The 16,909-nt window shown below is 42.1% G+C and overlaps 1 long non-coding RNA gene across 1 annotated transcript; it reads right to left on the reverse strand.

Moving 5' to 3' along the window:
• Window positions 1-14,752: 14,752 nt before the first annotated feature.
• LOC308406010 lies at window positions 14,753-16,606 on the reverse strand. The gene is made up of 3 exons (XR_013973441.1): window positions 16,018-16,606; window positions 15,638-15,754; window positions 14,753-15,206 (listed from the first exon to the last, which is right to left on the reverse strand). It is a non-coding gene; the product is annotated as an uncharacterized lncRNA (long non-coding RNA).
• Between the last annotated feature and the right edge of the window lie 303 nt (window positions 16,607-16,909).

The raw sequence follows: 16,909 nt of genomic DNA on the forward strand, positions 1-16,909 counted from the left end.
TGACTTGAGAAGGTCACAGGACTCAGACTTATACACTATTTTAAGTAGCTGCACCTGTGGTATCAATTTCAGAATCCTACACAAGTTATCTGATTCACAAACTTGGGTGTTGATGCTGCCCGCCCGACTGGCAGCGTAGCCCCAAAATGATGAGGAAGATAAGGAACATTTCTTTGAATTAAAATTTTTCTAAAGTGTTATACTTTATAGGGAAATTGGTGAATTTAACATGGAAAAAGGTCTTTATTTGCATAGTTTTCAGTTTAGAAATCTGAACTTTGAGGCACCAGACAAAGAGCGATTCAGAAGACCCCTATGAGCAGAACACCAAGGGAACAGTTCACCCTGCCCGGGATAGGGTCACTGGGGCCCTGCCCTGGAGCCAGGCCTGGGGAGGGTGCCCGCGGGAGAGTGTCTGGTGGCCAGACCTTAGTCCATGGTGCCCGTCCGGTCACAGCCCAAAAAGTGACATGGGCCCATCATCCTGTAGACCAACCAACTCCACGGCTTGGGCTCTGGAACCAGTCCCCTGGAGAGGGCTTGGACTCTGTCTCAGTCTAGTTGTCCCTGGTGAGAGGCGGGCTGGAGTGGGTATCCTAGTTTCCCCTCAGCTTGCTGCCTGTACGTGGTGAAGAGAGAGCTGAGTGTAAAAGCAAAGCTTTTAATTTACCGGTCGATCTAGGTCCCTACCCTCACCTATGGGTATGAGATGTGGGTAGGGACTAAATCCTTGGCTCCTAGGTGAGGTGTACCGGGCACGTCCCACCAGGAGGAGGCCCCGGGAGAGACCAAGACCACTGGAGGGATTATATCTCTTGGCTGGCCTGGGAACGCCTTGGTGTTCCCCTGGGCAAGCTGGAGGAGATGGCAGTAAATGGTTCTTAACAGTGCTTTTCTACTCTTCTGAGCACTCAAAGCGCTTTACACAACTTGTGCATTCACCCATTCACACAAACACATTTCCTTAGTGCTTTCTAACTAACATTCACACAATTCAATTCATCCATCCATCCATCCATCTTCATCCGCTTTGTCCGGGGCTGGGTCGCGGGGGCAGCAGCCTAAGCAAAGAGGCCCAGACCTCCCTCTCCCCAGCCACCTCCTCCAGCTTATCCGGGGGAATACCAAGGCGTTCCCAGGCCAGCCGAGAGATATAATCTCTCCAGCGTGTCCTGGGTCTGCCCCGGGGCCTCCTGCCTGGAACACCTCACCCAGGAGGCGCCCAGGGGGCATCCTTGTCAGATGCCCGAACCACCTCAGCTGGCTCCTTTCGATGTGGAGCAGCAGCTGCTCTACTCTGAGCCCCTCCCGGATGGCCGAACTTCTCACCCTATCTCTAAGGGAGAGGCCAGCCACCCTTCGGAGGAAGCTCATTTCTGCCGCTTGTATCCGCGATCTCGTTCTTTCGGTCACTACCCACAGCTCGTGGCCATAGGTGAGGGTAGGGACGTAGATCGACCGGTAAATTGAGAGCTTCGCTTTTACACTCAGCTCCCTCTTCACCATGACGGACCGGTGCAGCGTCCGCATTACTGCAGCTGCAGCCCCAATCCGTCTGTCGATCTCCGGCTCCCTTCTCCCATCACTCGCGAACAAGACCCCGAGATACTTGAACTCCTCCACTTGTGGCAGGAACTCATCCCCGACCCGGAGTGGGCACTCCACCCTTTTCCGGCTGAGAACCATGGCCTCAGATTTGGAGGTGCTGATCCTCATTCCCGCTGCTTCACACTCGGCTGCGAACCGTTCCAGTGCGAGCTGGAGGCCTTCACCCGATGAAGCCAACAGAACCACATCATCTGCAAAAATCAGAGATGAGATTCTGAGGCCACCAAAGCGAAAGCCCTCCGCCACTTGGCTGCGCCTAGAAATCCTGTCCATAAAAATTATGAACAGAACCGGAGACAAAGGGCAGCCCTGGCGAAGCCCATCACCCACCGGGAACGAGTCCGACTTATTGCCGGCAATGCGAACCAAGCTCTTGCAACGGTTGTATAGGGATCGAATGGCCCGTAGCAATGGGCCAGACACCCCATATTCCCGCAACACCTCCCACAGGACACCCCGAGGGACACGGTCGAATGCCTTCTCCAAGTCCACAAAACACATGTAGACTGGTTGGGCAAACTCCCATGCACCCTCAAGTATCCTGGAGAGGATAAAGAGCTGGTCCAGTGTTCCGCGACCAGGACGAAAACCGCATTGTTCCTCCTGTATCCGAGGTTCGACTAACGGACGAACTCTCCTTTCCAGCACCCTGGCATAGACTTTCCCAGGGAGGCTGAGGAGTGTGATCCCCCTGTAGTTGGAACACACCCTCCGGTCCCCTTTCTTAAAGATGGGGACCACCACCCCGGTCTGCCAGTCCACAGGTACTGCCCCTGATCTCCACGCAACATTGCAGAGGCGTGTCAACCAGGACAGCCCTACAACGTCCAGAGCCTTCAGGAACTCGGGGCGGACCTCATCAACACCAGGAGCTCTGCCACCAAGGAGTTGTTTAACTGCCTCAGTGACCTCGCCCCCGGAAATTGGCGGGTCATTCCCCTCATCCCCAGACTCTGCTTCCTCCTCGGAAGACGTGTCAGTGGGATTAAGGAGGTCCTCGAAGTATTCCTTCCACCGCCTGACAATTTTCTCAGTCGACGTCAGCAGCGCTCCGCCAGCACTATACACAGTGCAGGTAGAGCACCGCTTTCCCCTCCTGAGACGTCTGACGGTTTGCCAGAATCTCTTCAATTCAATTCAAATTTATTTATATAGCGCCAAATCACAACAAAAGTTACCTCAAGGTGCTTTATATTGTACAGTATATCCTATAATAATAGATACAGATAATAGATATCTATGTTTTTAGATATAAATAGTGAAACCAGCATTACCAGAAGGATATCTCATATGTTGATCTCCTCAGTAAGGAGTGTTTGGTTGTTGTGTCACTGTAACATCACGAGCTGCAGAGCTGCTGCAAGAAACTGAATGGCTTGAATGACCTTATGTCCATAAGTTTACAACCCAACTATATCTTCTGTGGGTATTTAAATATTAAGGGGGGAAAATAAGAATTAATTTCTTTCAGGTTCCAATGTAAAATAAGTAATCTATATAATATATCAGGCATTACCCCCTTTTGCTTCTGTTTTGGTTAAAAAAAAATGCTGAAATAGGAAAGAAATGATCAGACTATCAGAAAAGAAGGAGCATGTGCCTCTGTCTGCTATCATCTGGCCAAACCATGGTCACACTGCCACCTGCTGGGACAAAGATGTTATGACAGCTACAGGATTGTTACAGTTTTTGCCCGTTGCTTGAACACTATAAACCCATGCTTAGACTAAAGTAACACAACGTGAAGCTGTTGTTACCATACCTCAAACACATGTACCCCTACCTTAAACAAAAGCGCTGCTTTGCACCCCAGTACCAATTATGCAACACACCTACTCCCTCATGCAACACACATGGTCCTGCATGCTACACTCTATTTCATACATAAGACACTTCGCTCACAAAATGAAATCTCAGGGTGCCATTTGGAAAACACATGTACCCAAAATACAAAACACATCGGGTAATTGCAACCACTCAAATACACACCTGAAGGCACCTACTTGCAAAACCGAACACCAATTAGCCAACTACAAAAAGCCCTCAGCGTAGCCATTCCAAGAACTTTGCAAGCATGGATGGAGGGAGAGCAAGAGGATATTTACCCCGGTGCCTAGCGGGAGAGGACATTGCTTGCGATGTTGATGAGGTCCTGTGGCCAGACCCCAACAGACGGCGCGATCCATGAGCCCACTTATGCACACTTGTCATGGTTTTTTGTGTTTACAGTATAGTGTTTTTTCTATTGCAGTACTATTGTGTTGTTGTTGTTTTATTTGCTGTACCTGTATTCATGGTACTGCAATGTACAGTATTGAGTAGGTCTATTTGCGTTTATGGTTGTTTGGAAATGTGTCTCCTGTAAATGTGCCTTCTGAATAAACAATGGGAATCAAGGACTGCAGTGTTTTATGTACAGCAGACTAGTGTGTTCCCCCTGATCTGTGAGTGTTTGCATATGATGCAAGTATGTGTCATTTTGTCAACAGAGTTACATTTTGACAAAGGAATGTTAGGTTTTGACAGCAGAGTTTAGGTTTTGGGAGTGGAGTTTCAATTTGGCACAGATGTGAATGGTATATTTCCCAGTGTTGTGTCATGTGTACTTGTGTGTACAGTTTTGGCACAGCGAGCGGGGTTTTGCAAAATGTGTTCAAGCAGTGGGCAAAAACTGTAAGAAAATAGATAGGCCTATTTACAGTTTTTTACAGTCGCTAACAAGCGCCTACCCATACTTCAGATACTTTTTCTAAACTCTTAACACAGACCCACACCTACAAAACACAATTGGCCAAATGGATAATATCCTTCCCAAAAATACACTTTGTTAAATATATACTAACTCCTCATTTCAAAATTAGAACACATCTTTCTCTGCACACACTAACTGTACAAAAACACTATAAATCTGACTCAAAATGAAATTAGTCTGTCAAAGAATAACACTTGTTTTCACTTCACAAGGTACATGCAGTCAATCAAAGTACACCAGGTTTCAAAATACTGGCTATTATTGACATTACAAAAACTGCATAGACTTTTATGTTTCAGTTTCACAGGTATTTGCATGCGAAACATGCAATCCACCATATTGACACCAGAAATGTCTTGGTTGGTAACTGTATGTCCACGTGTACAGTAATGTTCACATTCAAAAGCATTCCAGTAAAAAGCAAACAAGTTTTTGTTTCTTTACTGTTTACCACAGGAGGTACAGTAGAAACACGGTATGATAGGACAGAGAAAGTTTTACAGTATTGCTTACAGTGAACAAAATATCCATGAAACACACAAGAGCATTCTGAACAAAAAAACAACAGCAAAAAGCCAAGATAAAAAGGGGGGGAGGGGGGGCTAAAAAAAGGCAAAAAAGTTGCATCTAATCTCTGCGATCTTCAGGGTTAGGCCACATGTTTTCATCAACATCACATCTGATGTCAGCCAAGTCGATGCACCTGGGATAAAACCGCCTGGTATGTCGGATCCACCCTTGGCAATCGTCAACTGTGATGTCCCTGGAGCCAGCATCCATGGCTTCAAGGAGGGACATCTGGTCATGTGGCTGATGGTCATAAACCTTCCACCGCCATGCAGAAAAGAACTCCTCTATGGGGTTGAGGAAAGGTGAATAGGGTGGAAGGAAGAGACTCACCAGTCTTGGGTGGACTTCAAACCATGTTGTTATTGCTTGCGAGTGATGGAAAGCCACATTGTCCCAGGTAATTACAAAGGTCCTCATGTTTTCACCCTCCTGACCCTGCTCTGGAACCAGGCGCTGGTGGAGATCATTGAGAAAGGCAAGCAAGCGCTCTGTATTATAGGGTCCAACCTGACATTTGTGAAGGAGTAATCCTGCATTTGCAATTGCTGCACACATGGTAATGTTTGCCCCTCTCTGTCCTGGCACATCAACTGTGGCCCTTTTTCCAATTACATTCCGTCCACGTCGACGCCTTTTGGCCAGATTGAATCCTGCCTCATCGATGTATATGAATTCATGAGGGGCCTGGTTGGCCTCCAATTCCATAACTCTCTGAAACAAAGTTTATGTAAGTCATGTTAGTACTGTATACCATACTGTACTGTAACCTAGTATTGTGTAGGTTACCTACTTGCAAAGTGCAAAGCTTATAGAACTGGACATTGGATTGAATATACACTGTACCTGGACATATTGTCGTCGTAGCTCCTTGACCCTCTCACTGTTCCTCTCAAAGGGAACAGCGTAGAGCTGCTTCATCCGCACTCTGTGTTTGGACAATGTCCGCGTAATGGTTGTGAGGCTGATTCTATCGATATTGTCGAATATCTCATGGTCCGCCACAATTCTGGTTTGTATTTCACGCAGTTTTATTGCATTATTTGCAGTAACCATTTCCACAATGGCAAGCTCCTGATCATTACTGAGGAGCTTTCCTCTTCCCCCAGAGGGTGGAAGACGTTGCATTCTTTAGAAAGACAGACAATTCAACATATGCATTACTGTATGACCATATTGACATGTCAAGTGAGAATAGGAACAATCCATGTAAAATGCAATACTTACCTGTTGGTTTGTTGAAAGGTGCGTATAATGGAGGCAACCGTTGACCGCCTCAAATTGGGCTGCACTCTTTCACCAGCCTCTCTTAGTGAAAGACCATGGTTGATTACATGGTCAATGATAGTGGCACGGATTTCATCACTGACTACTGTTCTTGCAGCCCTTGGAATGCCACCACCACGCATTCTTACACCTATACCTTGCCCTCTCCTTGGGCCTGCTCTTCTCTCTGGGCCCCTTGCTCTTACTCCTCCTCGACCAGACATTACAGTGTTTGTCTTTTTTTTGTTTCCAAAAACATCACTCCTCAAGGTCTTGCCTTATAAACCCCACTGAGTCTAAGCCAGAATGGAAGAAGCTGTGGTTGGCCCAATTTACCCAACATAAATCAGCTGTGTGTCAATTATTCAATTGTTTGTTTGTTTACAGCTGAGATATATTTTTGATATTGATATTGTTTTTGTACTGATATCATTGCAGGGGCAGAGGTTTTTATACTGTATCTACGGTTTGGAATATTGTTTTTGCTATTGTGGGATGTTGTGTGTTAACATTCGTAGATACTACAAGAACAGTCCATAGTTTTGTTGGGAGGTATAACTTGTCTGTTAAGAAAATGTAAGCATTGTGGAAATGTGTTCACTGACTGCATATTGGGTGAACACGACATGAAATGTGTGAATGGTATGGCCACAACAGACCGATCCTGTGCTAATTGTGTTTAGAGTTTTGCAAATGTGACAACTGTTTGGACAAACGCTTGTTAGCGACTGTAAAAAACTGTAGTTGAAATTACAGTTTTTTCTGATTGCTTACAGTTTTTTCTGTATGCTTAAGCACATTTTTTGTAACTATTGGCTAATTTTGCAAAACTCTTCACACAAATAAGAAAACCTGTCACCCAATAATCAAAACATTGTAGTTCTCTTGCAAAAGCAAACACAGCTAGATTAACTCTTCACACCTTCGTAAAAATGGTGTTTCCGTATCAAACAGTACACACAAGCCATCATCTACTAAGCACACAATGCGCCAACTGCACACTGATGGTATGAATACAAAACACATCTGGCTTTTGCTTTCTCTGTGCACAAGGTAGGCTATGTCAGTTTGAGCTCATACTGCTGTCATAGATCCATAAGCATAGAGGGATCCAAACTTCAAGTACTGGTGTTTATTCAAACAGATCAAAACAAACACAAGTGTTTATTTCCAAGTACGGTATAGGATTATTTGCAATCGCCATAATGACTATATGGGTTACTTGGTCTGCAGTGAACATGCTTCCTCTGCCCCCAGCATCTGGTCATCTAGCAATTCTGTAAAGTAACAATTTCAGTATTTTTACATCAATGGTATTGGTGTGTTTCTCATTGGCATATGGCAGTGCTACAAATCTTTGTGCGAAGTGACTGTACTAACCGACCCTCAGGGTCATTCCACGGTTGATTACATGGTCCACTATTGTAGCTCTGATGTTATCAGCAATTCTATTTCTTACTCTTCCTACCCTTCCTCTCCGCTCCTCCTTGTCCTTGTCGTCCTCTTCATCCTGCTTCTTCACCTCCACGTCCTCTTCCTCGGCCTCCTCTACTTCTCACTCTTTCTGCTCCCTCCATTGTACTCCGCACACACAGCTTACCTGTATTATAGTGCTTAGGCTGATTGCAAAGTGAACTAATTATCTAAAAAAGTTTTCACATGTGAAAGTGTGCCAGACAGTTGGCAAATTAGTGTTAATGATAGCCATACATGTGTATACTTTTGCTAGGAGTGTGTTGGAAATTTGGTAATTGAGTGTTGTGCAGTGAATTGTGCCTACAGTTTTGCAAAGTGTGTGTTACAAAATTGCAAACTGAGTGCAAAGCAGTTTTTGTGCTTTTAGTTTTGCAAACTCAGTGAGTGGTTTTGCTATAAGTCTGAATAGTTTTAGAGATTGTGCTACAGGAATCACAGTTAGGGTTTAAGCATTCAGAAAAAACTGTAATTATTTTAGGGCATTTTCAAATGAAAGTATTTCAATATGTAGTAAAATGATGTATAAATTATTTTTTTAAAGTATAAATTATTTCACACAAACTTGATCACATATAAATATAAATGAAAGTCAAATCTCCAAAAAAAAGATAATGTTCTCGCAATGGTCAACACACAGTACTGTGAAAAAGCCTTAAGCCAGCCTAAACGTCTTTATTCCCTTATTTCCTAGGACTCAAAGTTTTAGTCTAGCCTTTGACCTTTGTGAGGAGTTGTGCTTTCTGAGTGCTCTTGTTATTTTTAAAGTGTTATTGACAGTTACGTGCCTGTGTTGGTGGGTTATCTGTTTCTTAATGTGTGTATGCAAATTCACCTGTGCAGGGGCTCGGCTGTGATTGGTGGATCTAAGGAACGGCCTGATGTAACTGGTTCCTGCTGTGGACATGCGGGGGGTGTGGCAGACTTCCTGTGTATTTACCTCAGGTCCAGACGGAGCAGCCGTAGCAATAGCTATTTGGTTAAAAGGTCGGGCATGTGTGTGAAGTGTGGGGCAAGTAGGGGTGAGCTGCCGATTATTTTGGGAAGCCTTCTTTTCTCCTGTGTTTTTAGACCAGGGAGGTCAGACTGTGTTATTTCTTTCTTTTCCGTAAACAGGTCAGAGGGGAACCGAAGCCTAGGTTGAGTTTTGTTTGTTGTGTTGGCCTTAGCTCACTCCGAAATTATACACTCCCACTACCGTGAGTGCCATTGTTGTCAATAAACTGTTGTTAAAAGTCCGATGCTGTGGCTGTGTCTGTTTGGGCGTGGGAAGTCACGGGACACCCCGCTCTTGTTACGGTCATTTCGAGCCGGGTCGTAACATTGACCTACAGATCTCCAGGCTTTCTGAAGGTCTTTCAGAATCTACCTTTGGCTGCTTTTTCACTTACTTCAGTCCAGTCCTTGTGCCTGAGCATTTTCTTGTTTGTTAAATCACCTAACACCTAACTCTGTATCATTTAAGCATTAGAAATGTGCTTAACTCAAAGGATGAAAATTCCAGATTACATAAGAAGTGGGTCAGATCATTTCGTATGTCAGTGTGGAGGATGTCAGGAGAGAGGTGCAGCGTCTACAGACATCCGTGAAACACAGTGGAGCCTCCATTATGGTCTGAGGCTTAATTTCAGCCAGTGCTGTTGGAATCTTGTCTTGTTGGAATACATTTACCTAACAAGCAAAATATTGCTGGTTCAATTCCTTAAGGCAGGGGTAGGCAACCTTTCTGATGATGAGTGCCATCTAAAATTTCCTCAGAAGTCAGTGTGCCATATGATCACATTAGCAATACATTTATTTACGTTCTATATTAACAGTTACACACTATATAAAACTCCCTTATAGAATTATATTTGTTCGCAGATTTTGTCACCTAGCAGTGAATAGTTATCAGCTATTGTTGAAACAAAAAAAGACACTTTAAACATAAAAACTCCATAACAGCAAATGAACTGTACAACAGAAAATGGAAATGCTGTTTATGGTCTCCTCACAACAATGATAAGAAAAATAAACTGGGCCAATATGGCATGTTTGTTAATACAGGGATACACATGTTAATCTGATCTCTGGTCTCCCACTCAGAGACACAGGTCTCCGAGTGTCCAGCATTCAGACGGCTACCTGAGGACATTCATGTGACAGTAAATCTGCTCACACAGATATGTAGAGCCAAATACTGTCAATTAGGCCTCTACAATGTTCTGACTTGTTGGTATATGTATGATTTCTGTACATTTTACGTCAGATAAAAACTTTGGTTGTGAGATTCAGATAATTATTTAATAAAAGCTAGATATTTTAAATGAGAATAAGAAAGAAAAGTATTTCTTTGTGCCCCCCTTTCCCTTTTAGCCCTACATGGCCCCTCTGGCAAAACTTTGCTAGACCCGCCCCTGCACAATTACCAGCTGTCAGCGTAAAAAAGGATCCTGGTGTTATTTGTCTCTCAGAAACGGTTCATAACTTCCCTTCAACTCATTCATGTCACCTAAAAGGTAAACCTGTTTCTCCATCACCTGTTCAGCTCTGATGATTCAGTAAGGACATCTCCTGGTTTCATCTGCATGTTTCCCTTTCACCAGATAACCAAACCATATCATGACCAGCAGCTTTTACAGCTGTGGCTCCAGCAAACATCAGCTGATACTAGAAATTAATATTAAATAAATTCTAACAACAGCTGATCAAGCTTAAACGTGCTGCTGTTGTTTAACACGACCTGCGCTGGTTTCCTGTTTCTGGCGCAAAGTGGTAACATCAAAGCACCCACCCAGCTATGTAGCAACTAACTGACTGTAAAAAGTCAGCACAACCAAAATAAACTACACCTAAACTTGGTTTATATCTCTGACCCTGACAGACTGCAGGTCATAACTTCCTACCTGAAGTTCAGTTCACCTGACACTCCCAGTGTTGCCAACTCCTCAGTAAGGAAAATCGCTATCAGTTGTCCTAAAAGTGGTTAAATGACGTCATCACCTAATTTGTATAATTGGTCATGCTAATGTAATTGTAACCTACATTGTTGGAGAGAGAAATAACATTGTGGAAGAGACATAAAGTGAGTAAAATACGTCCTAAATGCATTTAGAGTTTATTTAGAACTACAAATTAAATTTCTTTTAGCAATTTTTTTTTAATGTCACAATTCCATCCCTGCTCCTTTATCCGGGCTTGGACCCGAAATAGGCACTCTGGTGGAGTTACTTTGTGTGTGTGTGTTTATAAGTAGTTTTAAACCTTGTATAACGAGAAAGTCGCTAAGTTGGAAACACTGCTGGACCGGCGGCCGCCTCGAGTCTCTCCTCCACCTGCCTCACTGCTATGCAGATGACACCCAGCTCTATCTGTCCATGAAGCCAGATAACACACACCAATTAGTTAAACTGCAGGAATGTCTTAAAGACATAAAGACTTGGCTGGCCGCTAACTTTCTGCTTCTTGATTCAGATAAAACTGAGGTTATTGTACTCGGCCCTGAAAATCTTAGAAATATGGTATCTAACCAGATTCTTACTCTGGATGGCATTACCTTGGCCTCCAGTAACGCTGTGAGGAACCTTGGAGTCATTTTTGACCAGGACATGTCCTTCAATGCACATATTAAACAAATATGTAAGACTGCTTTCTTCCATTTGCGCAACATCTCTAAAGTTAGAAATATCCTGTCTCAGAGTGACGCTGAAAAACTAGTTCATGCATTTATTACTTCCAGGCTGGACTACTGCAATTCATTATTATCAGGATGTCCAAAAAACTCACTGAAAAGCCTTCAGCTAATCCAAAATGCTGCAGCAAGAGTACTGACAGGGACTAGAAAGAGAGAGCATATTTCTCCTGTTTTGGCTTCCCTTCATTGGCTTCCTGTTAAATCCAGAATTGAATTCAAAATCCTGCTCCTCACATACATGGTCTTAAATAATCAGGCCCCATCTTATCTTAATGACCTTGTAGTACCATATCACCCTATTAGAGCACTTCGCTCTCGCTCTGCAGGCCTACTTGTTGTTCCTAGAGTATTTAAAAGTAGAATGGGAGGGAGAGCCTTCAGTTTTCAGGCCCCTCTTCTGTGGAACCAGCTTCCAGTTTGGATTCAGGAGACAGACACTATCTCTACTTTCAAGATTAGGCTTAAAACTTTCCTTTTTGCCAAAGCATATAGTTAGGGCTGGACCAGGTGACCCTGAATCCTCCCTTAGTTATGCTGCAATAGACGTAGGCTGCTGGGGGATTCCCATGATGCATTGAGTTTTTCCTTTCCAGTCACCTTTCTCACTCACTATGTGTTAACAGACCTCTCTGCATTGAATCATATCTGTTATTAATCTCTGTCTCTCTTCCACAGCATGTCTTTATCTTGTCTTCCTTCTCTCACCCCAACCGGTCGCAGCAGATGGCCCCGCCCCTCCCTGAGCCTGGTTCTGCCGGAGGTTTCTTCCTGTTAAAAGGGAGTTTTTCCTTCCCACTGTCGCCAAAGTGCTTGCTCATAGGGGGTCATATTATTGTTGGGTTTTTCTCTGTATCTATGAAGCACCTTGAGGCGACTTTTGTTGTGATTTGGCGCTATATAAATAAAATTGAATTGAATTGAACTGAATTAAAGGTCAGTAGCATCTTTTACCTTCCAAAAAACATCTATTGTACAAGAGTTATAGGTCTAACACTGAGTGCTGGGCCATTTCCTCTAATATAACTTCTCTAATATCTCTGACAAACTACATAAAGACTCAAAACAGAACTCACAGAAGGAAGTAGTTGTTCTTTGTTTGGGTGTTTTTGTTGTTGTTTTTTACTTAAAGTGAGAGTTACTTGATATGTTGTCAGTAGCGAGTTCATCAACAGGCAAGCATTCAATAAAGCTCAACAAGTTCAGAGACCAGCAGACAGAGTAGCATTAACTAAGGTGTCTTCTAGCCAGTGGCTCAGGAAGTCTGTCCCAGCTGACAGTGGGCAACAGTAGAGGTGAAGTTTGGACAGGAAACCAGTTAATCATTAGCAATTTGTAAAAGCAGTGGTAGTTAAGAAGAAAAAGACAGACAGACCTCGGCCAGAAAATTATTATTATTAAAGAGTCAATTATTTATTTTTAATTCCAAATGAAATTCCAATGATAGCTCAACCATAAGATTCTTAGTTGGTGCATCGAGGGAAAGCCAAACATTTACATACAGTTACAAATCAGTTGCATATATACTTTCAGAATCGACCAAATTATGTGTTATTTATTTTAAAAGTGCTATTTCACACAGTATGTAAGGAAGACTTGGCAACTCGTAAAGCTTAGAAGAAATGAAGAAGAGACAAGAAAAAATTTCACACGCTTGTATTTTTGTGGTGTTTATTTTGGAGGATAACACATAACACAAAGCAAAGAGACATTACACAATCAAAGGACTTTTCAGTGGATTGCTTCACGCTAATAACTAGCTTTGGATCAGTTGAGACAGAGTTGCACTAATTACAAAAGTCATAAAGGTACATTGGATATGATATTATCTGATAAAGCAGAACAAAATGAAATGATGAGCAGGCAGCTGGTTTAAAAAGTGCTCTCGTCCAGCGTTTTCATGATGCTATCGACCCAGGAGAGAGACGGATCCACACAGAGTGAACGACCTTTTTTGGTAACAAAGCTGAAACAAAGAGAAATGCTGCTGTTATTATCTGTTCTTTTTTCTTTTTTAATAAAAAAGTACAAATAACAAAATTTTCCAAAGTTTTCTATTTCAAATGGAAAGTGGGAAGTTTAGCATGAAAAAATGTCCTTATTTACATAACTTTCAGTTCAGAAATGTAACTTTGCATCATGTGCATAATTTTAATTTTTAATTGTACAAATATGCTGTTACAATGGTCATACTGCGCATTTTTCTTTACAGTAATTTCAGCCATTGTGTTAAAAATTATGACAAGAAATAAACCCAGATTTCTTCACTTACATGGCACCAGGCTTTAGGCATCGGTGATCAGTCAGGTAATACGACTCCACAAGGTCTGCTCTAATTCTTCCTGGGTAAAACTTGAAGCAGCAGTTGTCTGGGCCATTTCCAGCTGAGTAAAGAGCATTAAGATCAGACAGTAAAAAAACATACTGACGGTCACGAGTGCTACCCCTCATCTTCCTAGTAAATACACACATGGTTTACATTTCAAAATCCACCTCGCCTTGTTCTCAAGTTTTTGCATTCCCAACACTTTTAGGAAAACTTCTGACCTTGAGTTCAAGGTCACCGGGATTTAGACTTGCCTGATATTTTTAGTATCAGTTTGAAAATCCTTCACAAGTTATCACATTCACAAACTTGGCTGCTGTTGCTGCCTACCTGTCTGGCAGGGTAGCACCAAAATGATGAGGAAGATTAGGAACATTTCTTTGTATTAAAATTTTTCAAAAGTGTAAGGTTCTTTTTGTTTGGAAGGAAAAATAAGCACAGACAGAGGTGTCCAAAAAGTGATTTATTACACACACACAGCTTGTACAGTGTGGGAAGCCGGTCTTCGCCTTTCTGCTCTTTACAGAAAGCTTTATAGCCGTTATGACGTCAGAATAATTCCCAGAACTCCTCTGCTCAGAACAACAACCCTTTCCCAGGCTTGACACCAGATGTTTCCCATCATCGGTATTTGGAACATAAACAATTGTGTACACAAGTGTGCAGTTTTGTGAGATTGTAGGTCCAGGCCAACAAAGGTTCAAGTGTCCTTATCTGACTTACTGTGGACCGCCTGGAGCTACAGCCATGCTGGTGCTCTTGCATAATAGAATATTCTATCTGGAATGTGTTTTATTCTGCGTGCTCTGGAATAAATGATAAATGATACATGATAATTTTGATGATCAACTGATACTAAGTGATGCAGACTAATGAAATAATGATGAAATAATGACAGTGTATGTAAATGATAACACAGTGACAGTAAAATAACATTCCTGAACCTGACAAAAGTGCTATATTTTAAAGGGAAGTTGGGGAAATTAACATGGAAATATGTCTTTATTTACATAATTTTAAGTTCAGAAATCTGAACTTTGATTAAAGCCAGCTTCAAAATTCTATCTCAATAAATATGTACTTTATTTTTTCAAACAACTGCCTTCTAGTGTGTGCAACATATGATGAAAGCAAAGTATCCAAACACGGAAAAACTGATCAGAATATGAAAACAAACAAGTTTTTTCATTTATTGATCACTTCCAGATCAGACAGAGGTGCAGTGGTGATGCAACCTGACCTTTTATTTTGTTTAGAACCGGCACTAAAGTAATGAAAATATTAATGATGTGAGGATTCTGAGCAATGTGCAATAATTGATTAGTGCTGGTACAAAAGAATTCACAAACTATTCATCCATATCGTGAAATCAGCACCCTTACTAGATCTCTTATGTCGAAGACTTTGGTAAGGAAAGTTCAGTTGCCGTTTCACTCTATCACAAGGATGTGCAGAGCGTCTGTGAGAAACCTTCTCTGACGGTGTGTTGACTCTTGGGAGCTTCACTACAGGAGAAGTAGTTGCCGTTGTCTCATCCAGGTCTTCTAAGGGTTGAAATACAGGACAAAACTATTTAGCTGTATACAAAGAAAATAATGCAAAAAAAAAAAAAAACCACCCCAAAAAACAACTTTCTTGTTTTTAACAATTCACAAAGATTCAGGTAGCTTTGGCTAGTGTTTTAATGATAATAAATCATTTTAAAAACTGCATTTTATATTCACATTCTTCGTTTATGATGGGGAAAATACTTGTTAAAGCCAACTTAAAAATTCTACCACAATAAATATGTACTTATTTATATAAAAACTCAGTAGACAAACCTTCATAATATAACACATAAATGGGTATTTTATATAATTTCCCTCCAGCAGAATGTGTGAAGGTGCCACTTCAACACAGGCCTTCTGCTGGACTAACTCACTGTTACCAGGAAGATATTCTGCTTGGTTAGGAGCATTCAGTTGTTGTGTACCTCTAACATCAGGAGCTGCAGAGCTGCTGTGAGAAACTGTCTCTGAGGGTGTGGTGACTCCTGGGACCTTCAGCTCCACTACAGGAGAAGTAGTTGCCGTTGTCTCATCCAGGTCTTCTAAGGGTTGAAATACAAGACAGCAGTGTTTAATTGGGTGGACTTTCAAACATATACTAAAATGTCTAAAAACACTATAGGCCCTCCAACACATGGTATATTCCAGGAAAGGTGACACCATTTTCTATAGAACTAAATAGTCAGTAGTTAGTGGTTTGGTACATGTTGATCTCCAGAGTCTTGAATGCTCTGGAGTCTAGAGCACTCTTCTGTAGAGTCTTAATTCTGGTTTGAGCAGGGATGAAAGCAGAAAGGAAGCTTACTTTTTAAGCTTGTGTTGGTGGAGTTGGTTTTATTATCAGGGATGTAGACTGCTGGTACACTTGATATCCAGTTTATGTCAGGTGGAGGCTGAATACAAAACCCTCTCAGCAGGATTTCCTTATCAGAGATGCTCGTGCTTCTTCTCTTCTCTGCACAAACACTGGAGATGAAAAGACATCACCTCAAAACGATCATTATATTTGAAATATGATATATTATAGGAGGAATAATTTTACATGAACATTTTCTATTTAAAACACCAAAAGCAAAGCTCTTACCTGGAACAAGATGCGGAGGTAAAAAGAAAGCAATCCACATGATGTTCATTAGAGCTACGATAACATGAGTCCACTGCATGTTTCTGTGTGCTGCTATAGTGCACCTGCACATGCACCTGGCACTGTGAGCACAGTAACAGATGATGTGCAATAAAGACATGCTGAAGGATGCACAGCAGCCCTAAGATATTTTAAAATAACTTCATCTCTCTCTGCGGGTGTTTGTGGGTTTCTGATTGAGCAATTTCTCATTTAACCACAAAGAACCAACAGCACATGATCATCAGAGTGTCTGGTCTCCAGAGCACAAAATGTACCATCAGTGCTATTAACCAGCACTTGTACACAAATACACTCAATTCTTGAACATCACAGTGAGTTCACTGTTCTCAAGCTGCCTGAACATTCATTTGATCTATTGATATTGTTCATATGCGTGCTTCCCCATCCACAATGCGATGCCTTTTATCATCAGAATCAGAATCAGAATCAGAAAGGGTTTTATTGTCAAATGTTGAGCGGGTTTACAACATTAGGAAATTGCTGCGGTGCTTCAGTGCAAACATACGGTCATAAATTACGCTTAAATAGACATGAAAATAAAAATAAGATA

This window comes from Rhamphochromis sp. 'chilingali' (assembly GCF_963969265.1).
Source record: "Rhamphochromis sp. 'chilingali' genome assembly, chromosome: 1".
In the NCBI taxonomy this organism is placed as follows: Eukaryota; Metazoa; Chordata; class Actinopteri; order Cichliformes; family Cichlidae; genus Rhamphochromis; species Rhamphochromis sp. 'chilingali'.